Here is an 18,499-nt window from a genome sequence, read left to right on the forward strand (position 1 = left end):
TGGATCACTTAATTGGCCTAAAAGGTTCAGCGCTAAGCTGGTTTAAATCTTATTTATCTGATCGTTTTCAATTTGTTGACGTTCGTAATGAATCATCCTTACGTACCAAAGTTTGTTTTGGAGTTCCGCAAGGTTCTGTGCTCGGACCAATCCTATTTACTCTATATATGCTTCCTTTAGGTAACATCATTAGAAATCACTCTATAAATTTCCGTTGTTATACGGATGATACACAGTTGTATTTATCGATGAAGCCAGAAGAAAGTAATCAATTAACTAAACTCCATAACTGCCTTAAAGACATAAAAAATTGGATGAGCACCAATTTCCTGATGTTAAATTCAGACAAAACTGAAGTTATTGTTCTTGGCCCCAAACAACTCAGAGACTCTTTATCTGATGACATAGTTTCTCCAGATGGCATTGCTCTGGCCTCTAGCACTACCGTAAGAAACCTCGGAGTAATATTTGATCAAGATTTGTCTTTTAATTCTCATTTAAAGCAAACCTCACGGACTGCATTTTTTCATCTGCGTAATATTGCGAAAATTAGGCCTATCCTGACCCGAAAAGATGCAGAAAAATTGGTCCACGCTTTTGTTACCTCAAGGCTGGATTACTGTAACTCTCTATTATCAGGTAGCTCTAGTAAGTCCTTAAAAACTCTCCAGCTAATTCAGAATGCAGCAGCTCGTGTACTAACAGGAACTAAGAAACGAGATCATATTTCTCCTGTTTTAGCTTCTCTGCACTGGCTCCCTGTAAAATCCAGAATTGAATTTAAAATCCTACTGTTAACTTATAAAGCTCTAAATGGTCAAGCTCCGTCATATCTTAGAGAGCTCATAGTGCCATATTATCCCACCAGAACACTGCACTCTGAGAACGCAGGGTTACTCGTGGTCCCTAAAATCTCCAAAAGCAGATCAGGAGCCAGAGCCTTCAGCTATCAGGCTCCTCTCCTGTGGAATCATCTTCCTGTTACGGTCCGGGAGGCAGACACCGTCTCCACATTTAAGACTAGACTTAAGACTTTCCTCTTTGATAAAGCTTATAGTTAGGGCTGGCTCAGGCTTGCCCTGTACCAGCCCCTAGTTAGGCTGACTTAGGCCTAGTCTGCCGGAGGACCCCCTATAATACACCGGGCTCCCTCTCTCTCCCTCCCTCTCTCCCTCCCTCTCTCTCTCTCTCTCTCTCTCTCACTCTCATCCTATTACTGCATCTTGCTAACTCGGCCATTCTGGATGTCACTAACTCGGCTTCTTCTCCGGAGCCTTTGTGCTCCACTGTCTCTCAGGTTAACTCATACCGCAGCGGTGCCTGGACAGTGTGACGTGTGTGGTTGTGCTGCTGCCGTGGTCCTGCCAGATGCCTCCTGCTGCTGCTGCCATCATTAGTCATTAGTCATATTTCTACTGTTATTATACACATATGACTATTGTCACACAAGTATACTGTCAGATATTAATACATACTTTCAACATATTGTACCACAGTAGCCAGAACTATAACTATAATATTATTACTTTCATTAATGTTGTTGTAAGCTACTGTCATTACCTGCATCTCTCTCTCTCTCTCTCTCTCTCTCTCTCTCTCTCTCTCTCTCTCTCTCTCTGTCTCATTGTGTCATATGGATTACTGTTAATTTATTATGCTGATCTGTTCTGTACGACATCTATTGCACGTCTGTCCGTCCTGGAAGAGGGATCCCTCCTCAGTTGCTCTTCCTGAGGTTTCTACCGTTTTTTTTCCCCGTTAAAGGGGTTTTTTTTTGGGGGAGTTTTTCCTTATCCGCTGTGAGGGTCTTAAGGACAGAGGGATGTCGTATGCTGTAAAGCCCTGTGAGGTAAATTGTGATTTGTGATATTGGGCTTTATAAATAAAATTGAATTGAATTGAATTGAATTAATTGACTGGACTGGCATTGTTTTCATTGTGTAAGCATGTTACTTTAACATCCCCACCACGTAATGCTGTGTTAAGAGGTTGTTGTTTGTTATGTATTTCTATGAGACCAGGCTGTGTGAGCATGTTGGCTCACTCATGGGAACATTTACCTCACAACTTTGCATACGCTCAGCCTCACAGAGATTCTTGCACGGCTGTCAACTTTTGCGTTATTGCCTGTCTTGTAGACTGGCCCTGTGTCAAAGATGGTATATACTATATATTTCCATTGTAGTTTGTTCTGGCCATGGATAAGACATGATGGTTTACACAGTGAATGAATTTGGGTCTCAGGATAATAAAATAGGCCATCTATTTATCAAACACTTGCATTGCACAGTTTTCAAACCTTCAAACACTCAAGGATTTTCATTGCGTGTGGGAGCCCTGTCAAACATATATTTCGCCTACCTCTCATGCCAGAAGCTCTGAATATCAGAGGATTAAACGGGACTTTACAGGACCAGGTCGTACCCAGAACAAGTGCTTCGTTCAACATCAGACATTCCAAAACACGGCTTTGAGGGATCCACTAATACCACGTTTTTAAACTCCTAGTATTGCAAGACACAAGTCCTAATATGGTCCTTAGGGGGGCCAACTCACAGTATTGCCTTAAATAGGTATGCTCTGCAATACATTTTAAATCTATGTATGCTTAGCCATTCTTCAAATGCCTGTTAATGCTGAGAGAAGTCACCCATCATGCTGCAAAACAGGAGCAAGTTTATTAAATTTGGTTTAAGGTCATTTGAAGGCTGCAGACATGTTTAAAGTCCAGGATACAATTTAATTTACAAATTGAGTTTATAGAGCTGTACTGTACAGCAACAGGTTTTCAGTGACATTTCCTGTGGGAGTTACCGGTCCTGCCTCTGATTTATTTTCCCTCCATGCTTAGAACGGTTTATTTTGACCTATTAAACCAAGAATTAGTCAGTGATTGATATCTATTGTCATCCCTGGATCAGAAAACTGAAGCTACCACACAGTAGTGTTTATAGTGTCAAACAAAACTTGTTACTGAAACTGAATTGTACACAGTAATGATCCTGTAATGTGCTTTTCTCTCGATCAGCATGTCACACAGCGTTTGTGCTGGCAGAGGTCCTTGACATTGGAAGGCAAAAGAAAAACAGAGGCGTTGCCAAATGCTTGATCAAAAAGGGAAAAAAACTGTCAAAGTCTTAAGGGATTTTTAAGCTACAGTACATTTAGTGTTGACACTGGCAAAAGTTGAGAGAAACTGTCCCACATGGAGACATTTAATTGGGTGACAATGGGAGGCCTGTGTACACTGCAGAGGGTGAGTCCATATTGGTGAGTGCATGCACACACACACACACACACACACATCAGGGGATTATAAAAGAGGAAATGGAGGAAATGAGACAGTGCTTTTTTGTGAGATGACTGACAGGTAAAACTTCAAGATGTGAGGCCATCTCTAAGCTGGCCTTCAGTGTGAACATCTGGTGTTAAACGCTGTATTGACCACCCACTGCGTCCATGTGTGTGTGTGTGTGTGTGTGTGTGAGAGAGAGACAGAGAGAGACAGAGACAGAGACAGAGACCACGGGGGCGATAAGCATTGCTTTGTACAGCGATGTATAGGGCTCTTTTAGAGCACGGAATCCATAAGGAGTATTTTTTTCCCTCTGTTATGGTCTCTCATTAAAGGAGGGGAGAACACACGGACACATAAGCAGCCCCTGAGGTCTCCTTCACAATGTACGCCTATATGTTGTAATTTTAAACTGTCAAGTCTAATTTAAATTTACAGACCAGCAATCAAAAGCTTAACAGTAAAACAACACAACGGGACAATGGAATCAGTCGGATGGTAAATGCAAGGTGCAAACACATTTATCAACTATAACCCCCTGAGTGACTGTAACTGTGATAAAAAAAATAACTGGGGTGGGATTTTCCTGTGTTTACTTGACCAAAGAATTATTGTGTGTTTACTAACACTCTTCTCATAATGAAAGCCCTTTAAAAAAAAGAAAGGAAGGGTGGTGGTCAGACTACAAACATTTCTCAAATTATAGCAATTTGGATAGTTTCCTTTGACCCAACAGCTACAGTATATTCAAAGAACCCCAATTTGATTTTATCAAAATTATCATCACTGATCAGAACCCACAAAGCCTCTTTTGTTTGCCAGATTCTGTGTGAATGGGGAGCCTAAGCTTTGCCTCTTGCCTGCACTGTGCTGCTTTTTAATTCTTAATTCTTTTACAATTCTTTTTTCCCCCCAGAGAATCCATTCAGTGGACTTAAATGAACCACTTACTACCAGTTCTCAATGACAGGTTAATGCACAAGGTCACCAAGGTCACCACAATTGTTGATCATTTCCAAGGGTTTAACCATTCAGGGCTCAACCCAAACCAAGGGAGGGTCTTAGAGCATGTTCCCCCGTGGTGATTTTTTTTCCCACTGAGGACACTATTTTTCAAGCCAACACATTCTCACTCCAACCTTGTCACATACTGACATTTGATCATGGACTTTCTGCATCCAGATATGATGTGCAAGGTACCCTGGGTGCGTTGGTTGTTGACATTCTGGGAAACGGTGTCAAGTTCGGCCTGTTACATTCACTGGCTTCTTTACAGTCTCCGTCAAAATAAACGCACTACGTTGGTAGAACACTGCGAATTGATCAACAAATGCATGTGGCTGGGTTTAGGCAACAAAAGTACAAGGTTAGGTTTAGGAAAAAAGAACAGGTTTAGCTTTAGAATCTTATGTGACGCTAACACTGCTCTCTTGAGTGAAAGTCTGTGGTTCTTGGACCCATCCAACACCCCTCCCACCCGGCCCACTCAGACTTATGCTGCCTTAACTTTTTGGCGCTATTAAACTATAACAGCGACCGGCCATTTATCATGCAAATGTTAAAGGATGTCTTTTTTTTTAGATTGCCCAAACGCCAGATTTTGATGACTTCAGAGTGAGACCAAGTTGCCATTTGCAATAATAGAACGTCTTAAAAAACATGACTGTTCCCAGGGGGAAAGACTGTTCCCAGGGGGAAAGATCATCCTGTAGAAACTACACATAAAAAAGGGTCAGAATTGTCTGATGTTTCTGTTGTCAAGTTAATTTTTTTATTTTTTTTATTTTATTTTATATACTTTATTAATCCCCGAGGAGAAATTCAATAAAGTTACATAACATAGGTAGGGTAGGAGTTTGGCATAAACAACATTACTAATAAAGAAGTAATAGAACTTTTGCTCCACCCATTTGCCAGTTCATTCAGAGAGACGTAGGGGAAATGACCAAAAAATGGAAGGTATCTGAAAAACCCAAAGCATTCAGAGCTTTTGAGAAAACATTCCGAGCTGGGGCCCAAAAAGCCACCCCCCTGCTCAGCCACTGGACGTTTCGTTATGCCCTGCAGCTAAACAGTTACCCCAGCACTGTTGTGCGCCTATAAACAAGTGATCAGTCACGCCACCAGATCTGACTCCAGAGCAATGAATGGATGTCTACTGCCTCATCTAACCAAACGTGTCTCTCCGACACTCAGTATCAGAGGAATGTGCCAAAAGTAAAAAACTAATCAAAAGAGTCTTTGTGTTCTCCTCTCCTCACCACTCTCCTCTCACCCCCCAAGACATTTACAGTTTCCCGCGTATGAAATTGATGTGACAGATTTCTATTTTAATAAAAGATGTTGTTCAGTGAAGCTGACCCTAGTCTGCTAGACTACTCTGTTAGCTGGTAATTCACACCTATCCAAATCCTTGTTTGTGTTGAATGTCCAGGGTCATGTTATGGTTTGAAATCCTCTGAGCATACAGATTGTGCGCTTTTGTTTTCCTCTGGCAAAGACTTCAATGTGGGGTGAGTTCAAACTGCTGGGCTGGACCACGATATAATGGTTGAATCAACATTTTAAAATGTAAAGTGACCCAATGTAAAGTGACCCATGTCTGATGGAGTACGTGCGTGCAATACCGAGCTTTGATTTATTATATCCATTACTCTAAACTCCACAGGAGGAATACAGAGAATGGATGCCAGTAAAATCCCCATTCTGAATACAAACATGCAGCCGCAAAGTTTTCGGAGTAGAATGTCCTTTTTCTGGTGAATCACGCAACAACTGAAACTTAAAATAACGCTTCTCTCCAGCAGCAATCAACTCATTTTCCCTCAAAGCAGACACACACTAACCAGTAGCCACACTGCATGCTATACCTTAAAAATTGATTTTTATTACCAGTTCAGAATATCAAAAAACTGAGATTCTTTTGTGAATTAATTTTTCCCCATCCCTTATACATTTTGTTATTATCTCCATAAACGTTTTTCAAAACTTTTGATTGTTATTGTAACTTAATCACAGGTTTCAGTGACGCAGTTATAAGTTTCATAACAGTCTGGACAGTTCATCTACTGTTCATTCATGTTTGTAACATTTCAACAGCTTATCAATTGAAATTCAACAATCCAACTGTTTTGCCTTGTCTTCAGATGTTTAACATATTATCTATTGAGCATTCATATATGACAATTCATTAATGTAACTACATATTCTCAGAATAATTTTGTTGAACTTGAACTATTAATCTAATATTTGCAGCAAAGGTTGAGTGAGTAATTTAAATTTAATTAAATAGTCTAAACATCTACTGACAAAATAAAACTGTTGAATTGTTGAATCTCAACTAATAAGCTGCAGAAATGTTACAAGTACTTTATAAAGTATCTGCAGGCGGACGAACTAAATGAAGTGTTACCATAAGTTTTTATTGCATGCAACTATTCTGCCATTTTATTAATTTAGAAGGAGTTGATGTACAAGGACACTCAATCATTTCTAGATTCAAGGCAATTTTCTCTTTTGATGGAGAAAAATAACCACTTCCGATATTGTCATAATCGAAGTTGACTGAGTTTATCATTCACAAAGATAAACAAAAAATAAAAACAAGTCACAGATATTAGTCCACACATGACTAAGTAGTGGTGACAGCTCACATGATACCACACCGCATGTACTGAAGATAACACAGAAACTGCAATATTATGCTACACCAACCAGGAGTGCTCATACAAGTACGATAGATAGAAAAACTAATCAGCATAAATACAGCAGAGACAATACTTTTCATCTGGCACCATCATCAGGTCAAAATTTTAATCTAATCAAATTTTAATCCAAATGACCAAATATAAAATCCCAATAGAAAACCAATGCCATTCACATCGGCATCAGTTGTACTTTGTACTACTGCATTTCTTTTGTTTTGCTACCGTTGCTAGTGTGTAGATTATGTGAGAGTCCTTGCCCACTGTACAAACTCCTTCAGAACAGGACCATGTGTGGAAAAAAAAGATTTGATGATATCTAACAAGACAATGTTGATACTTTGCCTGAGTGAAAATGAGGCTGCTGGCAAACTGCATGACAGCAAATGATATTAACTTTGAGCCATGTGGGCAAGTTTTCTGACCACATTTAAGTAAAGCAATAATTTTAAAGGGAAAGTTCACTCTAAAATCAAAAATGCATATTTTTCCCTCTTACCTGCAGTGCTATTAATCAATCTCAATTGTTTTGGTATGAGTTGCTGAGTGTTGGCGATATCAGCCGTAAAGATGTCTACCTTGTCTCAAATATAATGGAACTAGATGGCACTCAGCTTGTGGTGCTCAAAGTGCTGAAAAAATAAATAATCAAATAAATTGAAAAACTTAACAGCAATGTCTCTTTCCAGAAATCATGACCCAGTTACTCAAGATAATCCACAGACCTTGTTGTGAGCAGTTTCATGTCAGAACTATTGTCTTTCTACCGAACGACACCCACCAACCACATCACCGGGAAGAAGGAAGCATGCGTCTACAGTACTGGTAGCTAGCACCACTGAGCTACCTAATGTTACAGCTCATTCGAGGAGGACACCATTAATGTTTACATTCAACCTGGTCTCACTCCGAAATCGTCAAATATGAGCGCTTGGGCAGTGAGTTCTGGTGTCAGACACCAACAAAAAAAGCCGTCATTCCAAGTCACCTCTATTGTGTAACGGTGCCTGGCAGCGCCAGGGGGAGACACTGTGGGACAACAACGCATGTTAAGGGGGCAAGAGTCTGAGAAGCCTGGGTAGGAGGGGTGGTGGCTGGGTCCATCAACCACCAACTTTTACCCAGGAGGCCAGTGTTCACTTCCCATATAATTGTAAAGCCAAACCCCGTTCTTTTTTCCTAACCTAACCATGTCCTTTTGTTACCTTAACCCAACCAAGTGTGTTTGTTAGCCAAACAAACATATGCATTTGTTGTTGAAGGAAAAAAAGGTCTATTTGCGGTGTTGTACCGACGTAAGGCATTTGTTTTAAAAGAGACTATATACAAATTGTACATTTCCAGTCAAAACCGAAATGTATTCTAAAAACACACTATGCATATAACAGGCTGAGGCTGACATGGCAACATGAGTAGATGCACTTTTCCTTCTAATTGGCTGATATCTTAAACATTCAGTAACTCAATCCAAAACAATCTAAGCTAATAAACAGCACTACTGTTAACAGGAAAAAATAAGCATTTTTGAATTTGGGGTGAACTGTCCCCCTTAAATGAGAGGACCGTCTCACAGACTTTTAACAGCACTATTGCAGGCTAATACATCAAGGTGGACTTCCGTGATAGCTGCTACTTTACTGTGCTTAGGGAATTCAACAGCTAACATTCTTTTTCGTAATATGTGTAAAAGCCAAAGCACTGACTACTCCAATGTCTCAGATTGCCTTGAAAAATTGCATTAAATACTGTAAATTGTTTTTACAGGAATCTTTCCTCCATTTCTTAAGCTTGTTATGACAAATTCTGCCCCCTACGGAACAGTTCTATTGTGTGCTTGTTATTTTTAAAATCTTTACAGCTTGGTATAAGGATTTTAAAAATAAAAACTTTGAAGTATTTTTGCAGTGTGTCCTACATGACCGGTCCGTTTCCCATGTCTAAGAGAAGACAAGGGTGTAAGACGGAAATGTGAGTTCACAGCTTCAACGGAGAGACAGAGATCCTCTCCACAGCACTCCTGTTCCCATAACTCTCTGACATAATGTTATTTTAGTCCCTTTTAAAGTACAGTCATAACCCGGTCACTCTAAATAATACCTCGCCTGTTTCTCTCACAGCTTGAGTGCCCCAGTTTTGGTCATAAAACCTCATGTTTATCTTTCTAAGTAACAAAAAATGGCAACCGGGGTCTCTAAAGCTGATGGATGACCACAAGAAATATCATTAATTTTACTGTGGTTCACAGAGGGATGGTGTCATTAATCACCGAGTCTGGCTACCAGACAAATCTGACTGAAAATGTATATTCTTCCTCTCACATACAAGTGCAAGATTTGTATTTTGGTCAAACAGTTTTCTGGAAGACATAAACACACTAACTACATTGGTTAAGCTACATCTTATCAACAAGATGTTTTTACAGTCCCTGTAACTCTTGATATTCCATGGAACATATTGTCAGTTTTTATGGGGACTATTTCTTTGAAGAAAGTAGCTCCAGTAAAACCTGTTTATGGTAAGGTCTGAGGATTAGCCAGGGTGACCAGGGCACTGTTGGAAAACACGTCACAGTTTAATTTGTATCCATGCCAGTGGCGTGGCTCAAGGAATGGTGATATCGGTTGCAGGTCCTGGTCATGACTGAAATATCTCATCAATTATCAGATGGATTGGAATGAAATTTGGTACAGACATTCATGGTTACCAGAGGATACATCCTATCATCACAGTCAATAGGATACATCCTATCGACTATGATGATCCCCTTACTTTTCCTTTAGCACCACCATGAGGTTGACATTTGTGGTTTTGAGAGAGAGAGATGAAAGCTGAAAAATGTTTATAGCAACAACAGGAAAGGAGTGAGAAAGGTGTGAAAATAGTGAGCAAGGTGGGGACTCTTTTTTTTTTATTCATGAACATTTTTTTCAAAATCCTGACATAATAATTTTGTAAATTCAGAAAAAGTAAATGCATTATGCGTCCCCAAAAGCTACCGTCAGCCTCTTTGTAAGTTTGTGTTTAGTGCTAATTGGCACATCTTAGCATGAGTACACACTACACTAATGCTTTGTTCACACTACGAGCAACAACACAACGGGATGACCAGCTCCAGTAATGCTAAGTCACTATTGAAGTGCTGCTCAAGTGCTTGTTAACATTGTTATGTGGGCACAGGCTTGTGTGCCCTAGTTTATCATATTTCGGTAACCCACTGTATCCCTTTGTACACTGCAGTACACAGACAGCTATCACAGCATCAGCTAACTAAGCTAAATAACACAGAACCACAGCTAGAAACAAAAACATCCGATTAGATGACATTTCACTGCGTCAATGGAGCACTGAAAAATAAGTGAGGACAGCTCAACTTTTGTTTGTAGCGTGTCACACCCGTCTTCAGCGTCAAGAGTTGGGTGTCAGTTTGTAGCTTCATGTCACCAGCTACCATTGTAAATTAATTGTAGCCTGTTTCTGTGTCACTCATAGTGTGAGCAGAGCAAATGGGTGCCCTGAAGACCTAGGGTTTATCACTAACTATCAACTGCAACAACTCAACAGTATGAGTTTGGCCCTGGACTTGTATTACTTATCTTTTCCCATCTTACTCCCATCATTTCCTGTTCTCTATCTATTGTCAGCACTGTAATAAAGCTATACTATAAATACAAGACATATACAAGAGACAACTAACAGGGTTCAACGCTAAGGGTTTTTTTTCACTTGCCCGGTCGGGCAAGTTGGTCAGAGATCTACTTGCCCGAAGTCAGTTTTTACTTGCCCTATAAAAATTGTTTAATTTAAGCGGCTATCAAATATATATATATCATGTATTGTAGCTTAATTCCTACACAAAAATGACAGTGTCAGGGCTTAAAGTGAAAAATTTGTCAATCATTCTCCGTCTATAATTTTGCTCCCTACTTGAGCCATGCCCACCTCTATTTATTTTTCACCCCTCTCTCCAGTTCTGCTGTATTAACACCGGGTTTAATATATTTTGCTTCCATCTCTCTGCCCTGCTCTACTCGACTTCAACACTACTTAGCTCTCTCTCTACTCTACCAGTAGACTACCACATCCACCTGTTGCACAAAACGCACACAGCAGTGTTTCCCCTAGGATGGAGTTGTAGCAGCGGAGGTGAAGCACACGCATGAAACATAATTTTCACATGCATGAATCTTTTTTGTATGCTTGCAAAGCACAGCCTGCTGGGATGTTTCTATGTATCTACTGGCACCAGAAGGGCTCTTTAGGACTAAGTACAGTACAGGCCAAAAGTTTGGACACACCTTCTCATTCAATGCGTTTTCTTTATTTTCATGACTATTTACATTGTAGATTCTCACTGAAGGCATCAAAACTATGAATGAACACATGTGGAGTTATGTACTTAACAAAAAAAGGTGAAATAACTGAAAACATGTTTTATATTCTAGTTTCTTCAAAATAGCCACCCTTTGCTCTGATTACTGCTTTGCACACTCTTGGCATTCTCTCGATGAGCTTCAAAGGTAGTCACCTGAAATGGTTTTCCAACAGTCTTGAAGGAGTTCCCAGAGGTGTTTAGCACTTGTTGGCCCCTTTGCCTTCACTCTGCGGTCCAGCTCACCCCAAACCATCTCGATTGGGTTCAGGTCCGGTGACTGTGGAGGCCAGGTCATCTGCCGCAGCACTCCATCACTCTCCTTCTTGGTCAAATAGCCCTTACACAGCCTGGAGGTGTGTTTGGGGTCATTGCCCTGTTGAAAAATAAATGATCGTCCAACTAAACGCAAACCGGATGGGATGGCATGTCGCTGCAGGATGCTGTGGTAGCCATGCTGGTTCAGTGTGCCTTCAATTTTGAATAAATCGCCAACAGTGTCACCAGCAAAACACCCCCACACCATCACACCTCCTCCTCCATGCTTCACAGTGGGAACCAGGCATGTGGAATCCATCCGTTCACCTTTTCTGCATCTCACAAAGACACGGCGGTTGGAACCAAAGATCTCAAATTTGGACTCATCAGACCAAAGCACAGATTTCCACTGGTCTAATGTCCATTCCTTGTGTTTCTTGGCCCAAACAAATCTCTTCTGCTTGTTGCCTCTCCTTAGCAGTGGTTTCCTAGCAGCTATTTGACCATGAAGGCCTGATTGGCGCAGTCTCCTCTTAACAGTTGTTCTAGAGATGGGTCTGCTGCTAGAACTCTGTGTGGCATTCATCTGGTCTCTGATCTGAGCTGCTGTTAACTTGCGATTTCTGAGGCTGGTGACTCGGATGAACTTATCCTCAGAAGCAGAGGTGACTCTTGGTCTTCCTTTCCTGGGTCGGTCCTCATGTGTGCCAGTTTCGTTGTAGTGCTTGATGGTTTTTGCGACTCCACTTGGGGACACATTTAAAGTTTTTGCAATTTTCCGGACTGACTGACCTTCATTTCTTAAAGTAATGATGGCCACTCGTTTTTCTTTAGTTAGCTGATTGGTTCTTGCCATAATATGAATTTTAACAGTTGTCCAATAGGGCTGTCGGCTGTGTATTAACCTGACTTCTGCACAACACAACTGATGGTCCCAATCCCATTGATAAAGCAAGAAATTCCACTAATTAACCCTGATAAGGCACACCTGTGAAGTGGAAACCATTTCAGGTGACTACCTCTTGAAGCTCATCGAGAGAATGCCAAGAGTGTGCAAAGCAGTAATCAGAGCAAAGGGTGGCTATTTTGAAGAAACTAGAATATAAAACATGTTTTCAGTTATTTCACCTTTTTTTGTTAAGTACATAACTCCACATGTGTTCATTCATAGTTTTGATGCCTTCAGTGAGTATCTACAATGTAAATAGTCATGAAAATAAAGAAAACGCATTGAATGAGAAGGTGTGTCCAAACTTTTGGCCTGTACTGTACATACAGTACATGTGTGCACAGTAATGAGCAGGTAAAATGTCTGTCTAGCTTACATATGAGGTGTCTCAAGATTTAGGAACATACAATTTTATTGAATATAATAAAAGTAAAAAGTCACATGACATGCTGCTGTTTTGTGCTATGACCTATTTAAGTGTTGGAAGTTGTTATTTACGTGACAACACCTAAACGCAACACAAGTTCAGCATGAGTGCCATGCTGAGCTACTGTGCGAGCAGCGTGTCTGTCTGTGCGTAACAGCAGTCTGTTGGTGGTTATTTACACACTGTCCATTTCAATAACTTTGTCAGTTGACAAACTGCACCGGGCTCGGGGTCGGGTTTGGTCAGGAAAATGCGGCCCGAGCTGCTCTAGCGTGCTCACCTGTGTGTGTGGCGGAACTCCGCCGTGCGCGATACAGAGAGCAGAGGAGAATTCTTAACGCGTGACCATGCAGAGACAGAAATGACACGATGGCATAACACCATAAATAGTATATTGTTATGTTATTATATGAAGCGTCCGTCGTGCAAAATAATATCAATTGGGGCTGTGGGCAGGACATTGTTACACAGCTGTGCCTGTGACTTCAGGCAGAGAGACCGCTGCATCAGAGCAGAAGAGCACGTTTTAAAATACATTTATTTTATCAATTAGTTATTAACTTTTACTATTTTTAGCAAATTGCCTGATCGGGCAAGTGAGTTGTTAGTTTACATGCCCGACCGTGAGTTTTACTTGCCCCGGGCCATCGGGCAATCCTTATTGTTGAGCCCTGACTAAACATTATTCCTGCTAAACATTACCACATTTGAATTGTTATTGTGATGTTAGCATGTTGATGTTAGCATACAGCTCCAGTCACAGCTGTGCCTAAGCATAGCCCCCACACAGCAGCGAGCATGGCTCTAGACTAAAATATAATTCATCAATTCTGTGAGCACAATAAACAGAATTCCATTTACCTAAACTGTTGTTGCTGCTGGAGGTATTCCTCATAAAACTTTGCCAAATAAGCCATGCCCTTCTGATATAAGATCATAACCTGAGGAAATGATTTAGCTGGCAGTCACATTAGACATGTTCAGGTGTGTTTAGTCTTGTGTTCCACCTCAAGCTGGAATATTTTAGTTTGTGTAGCCATAAAGGACTCTTGGGGCTCAAAAATCATACACCCTAAATGTAATGAAATGTCAAGAACCAAAAATAAGACCATGCACATGCATGTATGGTGCAAACCCAGTTTTTCTGCAGAGATTAGGATGATGTTAAAAACAGTCTTGTGCACACAGCATACGTACAACTACATCCAAATACGCATACTCACTCATGCCTTAAGCGAGATTGAGGTCAGGGGACAGTCCAAACAGTTTCACTGCCAACAACATTCACAACACTACTCTGTCTCCATTAATATAACTGGATCTGAACTCACAAACACACGTGTACACACACATTCATGCACATGCCTTAAAAAGACAAAGAAGGAAGGTGCAGACCCCTACGGTCCCCATCTGTAGGCTCACACACCCAAACACATATGTACACTTGCACTACAATAAGTGTCCCGCGGGTGGAGCTGAGTCCCCCGAGGTATGGAACCGTTCTGGACAATGGGTACTGAGGAGGAGTTAAGCCTCTTTGGGTGTACGACTTAGCGGCCAAGGGATCAGGCATTAAGACACAAGGCGTGTTAGGAATCCTTCATGACAAGAGCTTTCACAGAGTCACTCCAGGTCACCACACAGCAGCCCGCTCACATCTGATTTCAGGCAAAAAAAAAAATTGGAAATTTGGAGTGTAAAAAGGATATGTTGTCACGCAGGCACGGTGCCACAGCTGTGATGCACTTTGCTCTTGGGTCACTTTAGTCAAACTCTGCACTTAGTAAGCCTTTGCAGCACTCTTCGTCTGATCTATATCACAGCTGTCAAAGTTTGCTTGCAGCTGTGAGAGCCATCGCAAAGGAAATGACATAACTTCATATTGACTTTCTTTAGCCCTTTATTCTTTTGCCTGCCTAGATCATAAGATGTGGATGAGCCAGGAGGGGTAAGAGCATACTGGACAAAAGAACAAGTTGAAAACATATCAGAACCTAGGCAGAGTTTGGCTTTAAGAACAAAGTCCTGTTCATTTCAACACAGTTGATTTTGGTGGCTGTGGCCTTTTGCCAAAGCAATCCAGGAGATCCCCTGCCCTCACAGGTAGGAGCAACAGTAAATGTCTAAATTTGTCTTTCCAAACCCATCAGTAAATGACAGTCCTGTCTTGCATTTTTTAAGTCATCCACAGTGAAAAAAAATGTCTGACTGGATTCAACAGATTTGTGAGGAGGGAGCTGAGCCTGAGGGCTAAGCTTTTGATTTACCAGTCAATCTATGTTCCAACCCTCAGCTATGATCATAAGCTTTGGGTATTGCTCCAAAGAATGAGTATGCAGATGCAAGCAACCCAAATGAGTATCCTTTGCTGGATGGTGGCCATCACCCTCAGAGACTGGGTAAGGAGCTTTCCTTAGATGACTTTCTTTAGACGTTTATTGGACATGCCAACTGCCAACTTCCTGGGAGAGAAGAAGCTCACAGCATACATACATACTAATTCATGTATTTTGCTGAGGGAAAGTATTTACAGACCAGAGCTGTTTCCTGTTGTGAGCAGGCTGATGAGTGATGTCAAGGCGTCAGGGATGTTCAGGGACCAAAGGTCAAAGATCACAGCTTGTTACTCGCTCTGAGGGTGCAGAATGTGCAGAGGTTGTGTGAAGTGATGTGGGATTGTAGGTTGTGTGTTGCTGTCTGTGTTTTTGAGAACATATGGACACCATAAGTGCTCTTTGGGGTTTTAGACCTTGAGTGAAACTACATTCTAAGATGTACTGCAACAATTATGATTTCCTGCTTATTGTGATCAAACTTCATGCAGTCAAAATGTTTAGAGAGTGGTAGATTTCTAAATAATGAGCTGTTCAATCTAATTCAGATCATCACACGTTTGACAGTGCAACACCATTTATTGGTTTACTAACCAAATTTTTTGCAAGTCAAAATATGACTTTAATTTAGGCATCTTGTGTATAAAGCTCACACATTCACACACCTGCCAACACTTAACACATTATTGATATGGTTTCCAGGCCTGCCAGAGTTCTATCATCTCTCATTATGAGTTTGTTCTGAGATTAACAGCCTATAAAAGCCTATTTACAGCTTCAGTGAGATTAACATACATCATTCTAAAGTGGGAGGATGAAAATGTTGCACCTTATGAAGAACAAAACGTGGACATAACATGCACCTTCACAGTTCTACTTTACACTGGGTTTTCTCATTCACACTCTGCTCTCACTTCCAGCAACAACAACAACAACAACAACAACAGTTGTTAACCTCACCACTGCCTCAGGTCTGGAGCTGAACTCCTGGAACTCCGTGGCTCATGAACTAACTCCTTTTCATATAATGTCTCAGCAGGTTGCATAACGCCGCATTTACATGCCAGTATTTTTTTATGATTAATTCTATGAAAAACATGAACCGTTTTTCATTGTGCTCCACAGGAATTATGAATAAAAAAACAAACCTGTAATCCATGCACTTTTTTCTTATTTTTATTGTTATTTTTTAATTGCTTTCTCATGAGGGACTAATGCAACACTGTGGTAACATTTTTGCAAAATGATTATCAGTGTGATAAAATGTAAGTAACAGTCTGATGTAAATAAAAGTTGTATTGAACTGTGGCAAACTGTTAAATGCATGGATGGATTACTGAATGGGCCTACTGGGCACAGGCCCAGGGCCCCAGGTGTCAGGGGCCACCCTGAATGTCACCTACAAAATGCCACTCAAATTAGCACTGACCAAGAAGAGACTCGGAAAGACCACAAAGAAACTCAAAGCATCAACAAAGAGACACAAAACAACTACAGACATACACAAAATGACTATGAAGTGACAAGAAATTACCAAAAAAAGACACAAAACGACCACAAAGAGATGCGAAACCACACCAAAGTCTATTTCTTGGTCCTATGCAGGAGAAGTGATGGGGCCCTTTGCATATCTGTGCCCAGGGGGACATTGTCTCATAATTCGCCCAAGGTAACATGAGAAATTTTACAGTTTTTTTGTCCATTAATTAGAACATATCAAGCTGAATGTTAATTAAAGACAATATGCTGTATATAGCTGCGTGTGTACAAGAAAGCACATTGCACAGGCACTCTGCAGTATATAACTTGATATCACTAAACTGTGCACTAAACTTCATTTGATATAAAGATAATTCAAATCTTTTTTATTAAATGATTCTTATTATAGAAATAAGTAATGCTGAGTTTTAATCCTGTGTAATGATTAATTCTATACATAATGTCTGTATTGTGGTTCATGTTTGAATGTTTCATATTCATTTTGTATTTTGTGTATCTGCAAGCTTGCCATGGTATATATTCTTTTATGATGTAATCAAGTTAAGTTGAACAGGTCTGCTCATCTTCATGAGTGTGCTGTGAGACTGTATAGAATCTGACAGAGAAAGGAAACTGTCAAAAGATACTTGTTGCTGTGATGCCTCAGTCAGGCCTGGCAAGCTGATCTGATCCAGCAGCACTATAACAGCCCCCAGATGTGTTTTACATAAATGTGTCAACGCTGTGACAGAGTGAGTTCACTGGAAACACTCTGAGCATCCACCGTATCCATCACCACAGTCTGCCAGGCTCCTTATTAGCAGCCTGCTGAAAAGGCTATTAATTAGGAAAAGAGGACATGATGAACCATATTGATTCTAGAGGAGAAATACAGCAGCAGAAAGCTAGCTGTAAATAAAACTGAAGCTGCATTTTCACAATGCTTACTAGGACTGATGCAACTCTGCTCAGGGAGCTGTGTTGACATGTGCTAAAGATACAACAGCAAATAAAATGACGGCTTTCAAACAAAACCCAAACTTTGTATATTACCCTCATTACATGCTGACAGTTTGATGTGGAAACTGATACCACTCATGTCTTCATGCTAAGTATGAAGGTAAAACCAATGGCTGGTTAGCTTATATTTGCATACAAGCTGGAAACGGGGAAAAAGCTAGCTTAGCTGTAATGCCTTGACAATGCAATGGCTACGTTATTCCTGAGTTGCCATTGAATTATTGCTCAAGCTCTTGTTAACAGTTATGTCACCATGGGCTTGTGTGTCTGCCACTTTCGCACCTCGACTAAATGTAATCTTAAGGTACTTTTTGGTTAAAAAAAAAAAAAAAAAAAATCAATGCTTTTGATTAATGTCTGAGCTCAATTTTAACATCACATTTTGTAGCCCTGTTGCATCCTCGTGTGCACCACAATGCACATAAAGCTAGCATAGTGCTAGCTAATTACGCTAGAAAATACATCTAGAAATAAAAACATTTGAATTTCATTTGTAGCGTGTCACACCCATCCACAACAACAAGTGTCAGGGGTCAGTTTGTAGGTTCATGTCACGGGCTATAACTTGTAGCCTGTTGCTGTGTCATAAAACAAAGCTAACAAATTACACCACCCAGCATCTTTAAAGTTCACTAATAAACATGTAATATCTCATTGCATTTGCA

This window comes from Epinephelus lanceolatus, chromosome 23, assembly GCF_041903045.1.
Source record: "Epinephelus lanceolatus isolate andai-2023 chromosome 23, ASM4190304v1, whole genome shotgun sequence".
NCBI lineage: Eukaryota > Metazoa > Chordata > Actinopteri > Perciformes > Serranidae > Epinephelus > Epinephelus lanceolatus.